The sequence below is a fragment of the Watersipora subatra genome, chromosome 11 (genome assembly GCF_963576615.1).
Source record: "Watersipora subatra chromosome 11, tzWatSuba1.1, whole genome shotgun sequence".
NCBI classification, from domain to species: Eukaryota; Metazoa; Bryozoa; class Gymnolaemata; order Cheilostomatida; family Watersiporidae; genus Watersipora; species Watersipora subatra.
This window is the reverse complement of record NC_088718.1, coordinates 129,113-137,806: the sequence shown is the minus strand read 5'-3', so window position 1 is coordinate 137,806 and position 8,694 is coordinate 129,113. Positions and strand designations below refer to the sequence as shown.

Here is an 8,694-nt window from a genome sequence, read left to right as displayed (position 1 = left end):
GATTCGTTACCCGGCGTTTTCAACCATGCTCGACGAAGCCCGACGACGTTGGGGTGCTGAGGCTACGGGTGAGAGCGCAGCAGGAGGAGAGGAGTTGTTGGCCGACCCTACGGGAAGTCGGTGGAAGAGTGAGAGGCTCGAGTCATTAGACCTCAGTTTTCTAGCTCAGTGGTCGAATGGTGCGCTTAATGCTGATGAGATCAGGCGTGGCCTCAGAGATGATCCACAGGCAGCTGTGGACAAGGTGCAGGAGGTGTTGTTTCCCGTTAGGGCTACATCAGGAAGTTCCAGGGTAAGGAAAACGGTACGACTGGCGGGGCTGAAGGGGAGGCTGCTTAAACGCAGACTCTACCAGAAGCTCCAAAAGGAGTACCGTAAGAACAGCAGCACGGCTGCTAGGTCCGTGATAGAAGACACCTGGAGGAACGATGCAACTGATGCACCATCTCTTGAGGAAGTGCTCCCTTTCTGGCGGGACTTACTGGGCAAAGAAAGCGCTCAGGATACAAGGGAGTACCCTCCCCCTGAGTGCGTTCACTGGGGTCTATTGGAGTGTATAACATCGGATGATGTGACTCGAGCTCTACGTGGTGTGAAGGGGGTAGCTGGGCCGGATGGTCTGACTTGGAGGGTGTTGAGGGGTGCGAATCCTGAGTGGATTGGGAGGCTGATGGGAGTGTGGCAGGCTGTGGCGCGATGTCCTTCCTCTTGTAAGGAGGGCATCACCACTCTCATGCTCAAGGTATTGGGGACGCGTGACCCTTCCAAGTTTAGGCCAATCACGGTGACCAGCTGCCTGGTGAGACTCTTCCACCGCATCTTGGCGAGAAGGTTTGACTCGGTCATTCCTATCTTCGAGATGCAGCGAGGCTTCAGACCGGGGGACGGCTTGGGTAACAACATTTCTCTCCTCCAAGCAATTGTTAAGGAGTGCGCCTTTCCAGATCTGGTGCGCCCCCTGAGCATTTGCTATGTGGATGTTAAAAAGGCCTTCGACTCGGTGAGTCATTATTCCATCTTGAAGGTCTTGCCTCGTGTCGGCGTTCCTGCTCCCCTGTGTGACTACGTGGCGGATCTGTATTCAGGTTCGACCACAAGGCTCCGGATCGCTAACCAGCTAAGCGACCGGTTGCCGGTCAGGCAGGGGGTTAAGCAGGGTGATCCTTTGAGCTGCTTTTTGTTCAATCTGGTCATTGACCAGTGCGTCAAGAAGCTTGACGAATCTCTCGGAGTAACGCTCTCCGATGAGGTGAGAGTTAACCACATAGCCTTTGCGGATGACGTGGTTCTCTTTGCGGAGAGCCCTGGTAATCTGGGAAGGCTATTCAGCCGGTATGCAGAAGAGTTGGGGAAGGTTGGCCTAGAGGTGAACCCAGCCAAATGCGCCTCTGTGAACATTACAGTTCATAAGCGAAGAGCCCGTAGGAGATGGGTAGTCAATCCTGACCCCATCGTGCAATACGGAGGTTCGCATATACCACCTTTAGCTGCAGACGAGACGTATAAGTACCTGGGTGTGTACGTCGGGGTCTCTCATCGGGTAGAGAGAGAGCATTTATACACCCAGACCATCGGCTCTCTCAATGAGTGGTTGCAAAGGGTAACCGATGCACCACTCAAACCCCAGCAGCGAATGCAGATTCTCCGTGTTCACCTACTGCCTAAGCTCCATCACAGCTTAGTGCTGGGCGATCCTGCGAAGGGCCTCCTTGTGAGGTTGGATGTTCTGCTGCGCCATGCTGTATCTAAGTGGTTGCACCTTCCCCACGGTACCACCACCGGGTACTTTCATGCCCGAGTTGGGGATGGTGGCTTGGGGGTGGCCTCATTCAGTGAATTGCGAAAGGCGAGGGAGAAGAGGCTCTCTAAGTTTCTCGGATATAAGGCTCGGGTATCCCATTGGCTCCTCAATTTAAGCCGGTGGGGGAAAGGCATCTGCGTTTCCTGCGCCCAGTTCCATCTAGACCCCCCCCCAGACTCTCCCATCCGGCAGTCAAGCAGGGGTGTCCCGGGGGGGCCGTTTATCAGTTGGCCCTGATGCCGGGATGCCCAGCGGGGCTGTGCGGCCCGTCAAAAGCTTCAATGAGAAGCTATATGAGTCGGTGGATGGTCGTGGGTTGCGTTACCACGATCTAGTACCGCAGGCTCATCAATGGCTGACGTCGAACAGTGTGGTTGGCCGGAGTGGTGCACAATTTGTTAGGGGAATCCTCTTGAGGATGAACCTAGTGCCCACTCCGGCCAGACGGTGTCGGATTGGTCTCCTCCCTTCTGATACCTGCCCACACTGCGGCCCCGGTCATCGGGCCACGCTAGGTCATGTGATGCAGAGCTGCGCTCTCACGCATGGGCTGCGAGTGAAAAGACACAACCTCGTAGCCAAGTACGTCGCTTGGAAGCTGCGCTATTTGGGCTTCCTCTGCAGAGAGGAGCCCATCATCCCCATTGCCCAAACCTTCTGTAAACCTGACCTTGTGGCCTGGCGGGATGGACAGGCATATGTGGTGGATGCGGCCATCACAGGCGATGGATGGGATCCTGATGGAGCCCATGAGGAGGTCAGGAAATATGATTGCCCGGAGGTCACCCGATGGGCAAAGAGTGAAAACAGGGAGGCCACCGTCTATTTTGGCAGTGCAACCCTCAACTGGAGAGGGGGTGTGAGCCCAGCTAGTGTAAGTTTTCTGCGCGCTCTGGGCTTCACCAATCGTGACTTTAAGATCTTGTCATGCCGCACGCTGGACGGTGGGTGGGCAATATAACGCATGTTCCGTGATTACGGTGGGTGTTACTCCGCCGGCCCGCCTGCGGGAGGTGATGTTGGGGGGGCCGCGCGCCCCTCCTGTGGTGGGGTCCTGCTCAGGTTAGGCATTTACCTCCCCAAAGGTGGTCCGCAAGACTCTCGTACTGAGTTTCAGTGTTCGATGACGGGTGTATTTTAAACTGTCCACCCCGACTGGGCCTGCCGAGCTCCGGAAGCCTGCCGCCACGCAGAGGCGGGAAGATGCGCAATTGTGGTGGGTCCGCTCTGCCCATCCAGCTAGATCGGGTAGTGGGAACGGGCATCCGGCACACCGTTCACCCCCGGCGCCAGCACCTGCTGGGTGACGACTGGGTCTTACCATCCGGGCTCAGGAGTGCCGTGGACCAAGGAGCATGTGACAGTTGACACCTTATGCCACATTTAAAGGTCGTTAACCTATAATATCTGCAAATAAGCGCGCTGTCAAAAAGACTTAAGTTTCTTAGAACTATCTGGTGACTGCCGAAAGCCAGTCAGCCTTTCAGCTGCCGCACCACCGCAGGCTGAGCCTACCTTTAAGACTGACTCCTCGGGCACATTGAGTTTGACCTTCTGTGTAGTAGATTGCCTTTAGCGGGCGATCCCAAAACACTCATCTGCCAACAGAGCTTCATTGACAGCGTACACGAGTCGCTCTTCCCATCAAAGATGACTCGTTTGAAGGGGTGTAAGGCCATCAGGCCCCGTCCTGTCCTTAGTGGCAGGCGAGCGCGCAACGAGCTCTATGAGTCGGTGCAGCATGGCCTTGCGACGGTCTACAAGGTCATGTCCGATTGCATTTTGTGCAGCACGTATGCACAAGAGGAGGCATCCATCCATCCTAGCGCTGAACGATTCTGGAAAAATATCTTTCAGAAGGACTCGGTGTCAGACAATAGGCAGTTTGTAGCGAGTAAATTATACTACGAGCTACTAAAACCCATCTCTAGAGATGAGGTCAAGTGTGTCCTTTCTAAGAAAGGCAAGGGATCGCCAGGTGTAGATGGTTACAGCTGGCAGGACCTGAAGAAGGTTAAGGTTGAACTCCTGTTGTCGGCCTTTAACCTATGGTTGCTGAGCGGTAGGATTCAATCTGGGTTGTGTAAAGGCATGACTACGCTTATACCTAAAGTCATCGGCACATCCAATCCGGCGCAATTCAGGCCAATCACAGTGACATCAGTGTTTGGTCGCCTCTACCATTGCGTGCTTGGTGAGCGTTTCACGGAGGTTCTGCCTTTTAGCGAGCGCCAAAAGGGTTTTAAAAAGGGTGATAGGCTCTATTTTAATTCCAAGTTGCTTAAGAATGCCATCACTGAAACAAAAACCAAGTATCGCAATCTCCGCATTGCTTTTGTAGACGTCAGTAAGGCGTTTGACAGTGTATCCCATAACTCTTTGTGGGTGGCCTGTCGGCGCCTTAGGGTACCTGAACACCTTATGCAGTACCTACGACGCTACTACAGTGCTGGTTCGCCCAGACTGAAGATCCTGGGTCGGGTGAGCAGCGATATACGGGCGAGTAGAGGTATTAAGCAGGGGGGCCCGCTGTCTGTCCACCTGTTTAACGCCGTGATTAAGATGTGCACTGCTGAGCTGGATGGGAAGATCAACTTCCAGGTTGGCAGTAGCAGTCAGGCCAAGGTGACCTTTATGGCCTATGCGGACGACATAGTGCTCTTCAGTCGCACTGATGCTCGACTGAAGAGGAATTGCGCCATCCTGGGCAGCGAGTTGGAAAAGTGCGGTTTGACCATCAATGCCGCCAAGAGCTCTACACTGAGTATCTCTTGCAAGAGAAAGCAATGGCTGTGTGAACCTAGACCTATTCTTGAGGTCGATAGGGCCCCCATTCCTTCTCTCACGATTGTGGGCACCTACAAATATCTGGGTGTCAAGGTCGGTGCGCTCGGGACAATTCATCAACCCGAGGCAGTTGAGGGAGGCTTTAGTTAACATCACGAGAGCCACCTTAAAGCCTCAGCAATGTATGAGCATCCTTCGGGATAAGCTTGTTCTGCAGCTGATGCACCAGTTGGTGATCTCGACATTGAACAGTGGCAAGTTACGCCATCTGGACTCCGCTGTTTGTTCGTTTGTCAAGGGGTAGCTCAAAATTTGGATAAACTGCTCTAAGGCAGTTTTTCATGCCTTTGTGGCTGACTGAGGCCTGGGTGTACCTTCCTTTCGCACTCAGGTGCCAGCTCAGAGGTATGTCCGGAACTGTCGTCTGCGAGACTGCTATGATGACTCCCTTTCCAATCTTGTCTCTGGTGCCCTTCCATTGGCCGCCCTGAACATACAGGGCGAGCCCATTAGATCCGGGGTGGAGGCAAGATCGTACTACTGAGAGCAGCTAGTGTCATCTGTTGATGGCAAGGGACTGTCTTATCACCCTGACAGCCCTCAAGCCCACTGCTGGCTAAGATCCCAGGGAGCATTGTTAACCGGGCATGACTACATCCGAGCTATCCACTTGAGGCACAATCTTTTGCCTAGTGGTGTGGTGCAGGCTCGAATGAATCCCGCCCAATCCAAAGCTTGCCCGGTGTGTGTTAATGTGCCGCACATGTCCTTCCTCCAGCAGTGTCCGCGCTCTCATGGTGCACGGATCAAGAGGCACGACTCCATCTTGAAGTATGTGCATGATAGGCTGACAAAACAAGGCTATTCCATTCTTCGGGAGCTCCACGTAAGGGAGGTGAAGGGGATCTGAAGCCGGACATGGTTGCCTACAGGGACAATCTGGCATTCGTGTTACATGCAGCCATTTGTTAAGACAGAATTGACCCTGTTGAGGCCTATGACGCCAAGGTTGCTAAATACGGCGGCTCTAAGTTCCTGGCTGCATCTAGAAGCTTGACCGGCGTTGACAGCATCATACCCGGTGCCTTGGTTATCAATTGGAGAGGGGCCATCTGCACTAAGACGATTGAGTGCGTAAAACCACTTGTGCAAGAAAACACGTTTCAGGCCATTTTGTCTACCCGTACATTGCAGTACGGAACCTACACCTAGGACTTGTGGCACAAATCGACGGTTTCTAGGTTTGTAGTGATAGAGTGTGAGGAATGAGATCTCCTCATTGGCTTATGCCAGCACTCATGCTATATTTCCCCTAGTATATGGGACAGTAACATCTGAATGATATACAAATCAAATCCTACTATTTCATGCGCAGGCTATACACAGGTTTCTGTGGGAAAATGGGTGGGAATAGTCAAATGCCTCGTCATCTAATTAGTGGCGCGCATGAATGGATTAACGATGTTCCTACTGTCCCTATATACTATCTAGCAAAACCACAGCCAAGCGAACGGGCTTGGCAAATACTGCGGGGAAAGAAGACCCTGTTGAGCTTGACTCTAGTTTGACATTGTGAAGAGACACGAAAGGTGTAGCATAGGTGGTAGGCGCGTGTTCGCACGCGTCAACAATGAAATACTACTTCTTTCATAGTTTCTTTACTTATTCAGTAAGACGGAGGGCGAGCGACCTGCGCGGTCATTCGGCGTTCTGGTGTTGCAAGCTGCGCGCGGCTCTTCGCGAGTCGGCGGCGATCCGCTCTGAAGACAGTGTCAGGCAGGGAGTTTGACTGGGGCGGTACATCTGTCAAAAGGTAACGCAGGTGTCCCAAGGTGAGCTCAGCGAGGACGGAAACCTCGTGTAGAGCAAAAGGGCAAAAGCTCACTTGATTTTGATTTCCAGTAGGAATACAGACCGCAAAAGCGGGGCCTATCGATCTTTATGACTGCTTGGGGCGTGAGGTGTCAAAAAAGTTACCACATGGATAACTGGCTTGTGGCAGCCAAACGTTCATAGCGACGTTGCTTTTTGATCCTTCGATGTCGGCTCTTCCTATCATTGCGAAGCAGAATTTGCCAAGCGTTGGATTGTTCACCCACTAATAGGGAACGTGAGCTGGATTTAGACCGTCGTGAGACAGGTTAGTTTTACCCTACTGTAGGCATGTCATTACGCTGGTAATCCTGCCTAGTACGAGAGGAACCGCAGGTTCAGACAATTGGTTCATATGCTTGTTCGATCCGATCAATGGTGTGACGCTACCATCTGGCGGTTAATGGCTGAATGCCTCCAAGTCAGAAACCGTTCCAACGGAATATCAGTTATGATTAGTGTTGCATGATAGCTCGATAGTTGATTGCGATAGTTGATAGTTGTCTTTTCGATAGTCGATAGGTTGCCTGTTTTTAGCCTATCGAAACATCCGAAACTAATATATCGTTATCGAATAATCAAAAATAATATAACCCGATAGTTATCGCCTTCAGATAGTCAATAGTTGTCTTCTCGATATGTTGCCAATTTTTATCGGATAATAAAAAATATATAACCTGTTAGTTTTTGTTGTTTTTTTCTGTAATTTTTGTTGTTTTTTTCTACAGATTTTTTTCTACAGCGTTTCCTTTCCCATCACTTTCCGCGATCCTCGATTCTTTTCAGGCACAGGTCGTCATCTGGCTGGTGGAGTTCTGTTTAGTGAAGTTCGGTTACTTATCAGGTATAGTATAGCCCTACCAATTATTGTCAAATCAACTTAGTATTACTTGTGATTATTTTGAACCAAAATAATGAGAGAATGTTAGGAAAGGCTCGTGTTTTGTCTAATATTAATAACAATTTCGAAATTCAGTTAGGTCTGTCATTTGTTTTGTTTTGTTTAATACAATTTGGGAAGTAGTAGATGAACTTTTCTCTATTGCCTTGACTATCAACTTTGTAATAAAATATAATATATATATCTATAATAAAATTAACTCAATCAGTTATATCCATAAATAGTTTCATAATTCAGTTAATTTTTATAATAAATAAGCTTAACAGTATGATATATGTTTCAATAGTATAGTATGATGATGTTTCTATTCATTATGATATCGGATTTGGAGATAGTAATGGCCAATGGGGGTTGTGTAGTTTTTGCAAGGATGTGAAAGCCATTAGGCATAGGTTGGTGGTGTGAGTGGAATTATTAATTTACTTATATCTGGGATCAACCTATAACTGTTAAATGCTCAATTCAGAATGAATATTAGTAGCTAAGCAGGAATATTTTGAGCTAAGTGTTCATTCATTCAGTGCATACTCAATAAACTTATCATGTGATAGCCACATCAACTTGTACCTTGTGCCTGCATACATGCTTTCTTACCAAATTATTTTCCTCTTATGCTTGAAGAGTTGGCCTTGTTTGACAATGATTTATTAATAACCTGCCAGTACGAATCATCAGTTTTTTGCGTTTACTAATACCTGTCTGTCTAATTTTATGACTTTATTGTTTCTAGAATGGCATCTGGTGATGATATCATCTCAATACTTGATGATGTCGAAGATGGTTCCACAGCTGCTATATCCACGCCAGTTCCTAGACCAGCATCGTCAAACAAACGAAGTGCAGTTTGGGCTTACTTCAGCCCAAACGCTGACACCACAAAAAAAGAGTTAGTGATTTGTGACTTGTGCCTACCTGAAATCACAGAAATTAAAACCAAAAACTCTTCAACTTCAACTCTACAACCTAAGAACACATTTGCTACATAGTCATCCAAGAGCACATGCTGAGCTTGCGAATAAAGGTGCCAAGCAGAAAAATGATGCCAGCCCCTCAGATATGGATATAAACTCATCATTCTCAAACCCACCAATGAAAAGAAGAAAATGTATAGACAATAACCAGCCAACTATAACTCAAATGGTATCTCGACTTGGCAAGTATAAATCTAATTCCAATAAACATAAAGCTATCACCTCCAAGATAACAACTCTCATTGTCAAACAGATGCTGCCTCCACTGTTAGTTGATAGTGCAGAGTGGACAAGTCTCATCAAAGAACTAACTCCTCAATATACATGCCCAAGTCGTAAATATTTTAGCGATACTGCCATTC

At 49.1% G+C, this 8,694-nt stretch overlaps 1 pseudogene; it reads right to left on the bottom strand.

Moving 5' to 3' along the window:
* Positions 1 to 6,064: 6,064 nt before the first annotated feature.
* LOC137408654 (uncharacterized) lies at positions 6,065 to 6,905 on the bottom strand (annotated as a pseudogene).
* Positions 6,906 to 8,694: the final 1,789 nt, after the last annotated feature.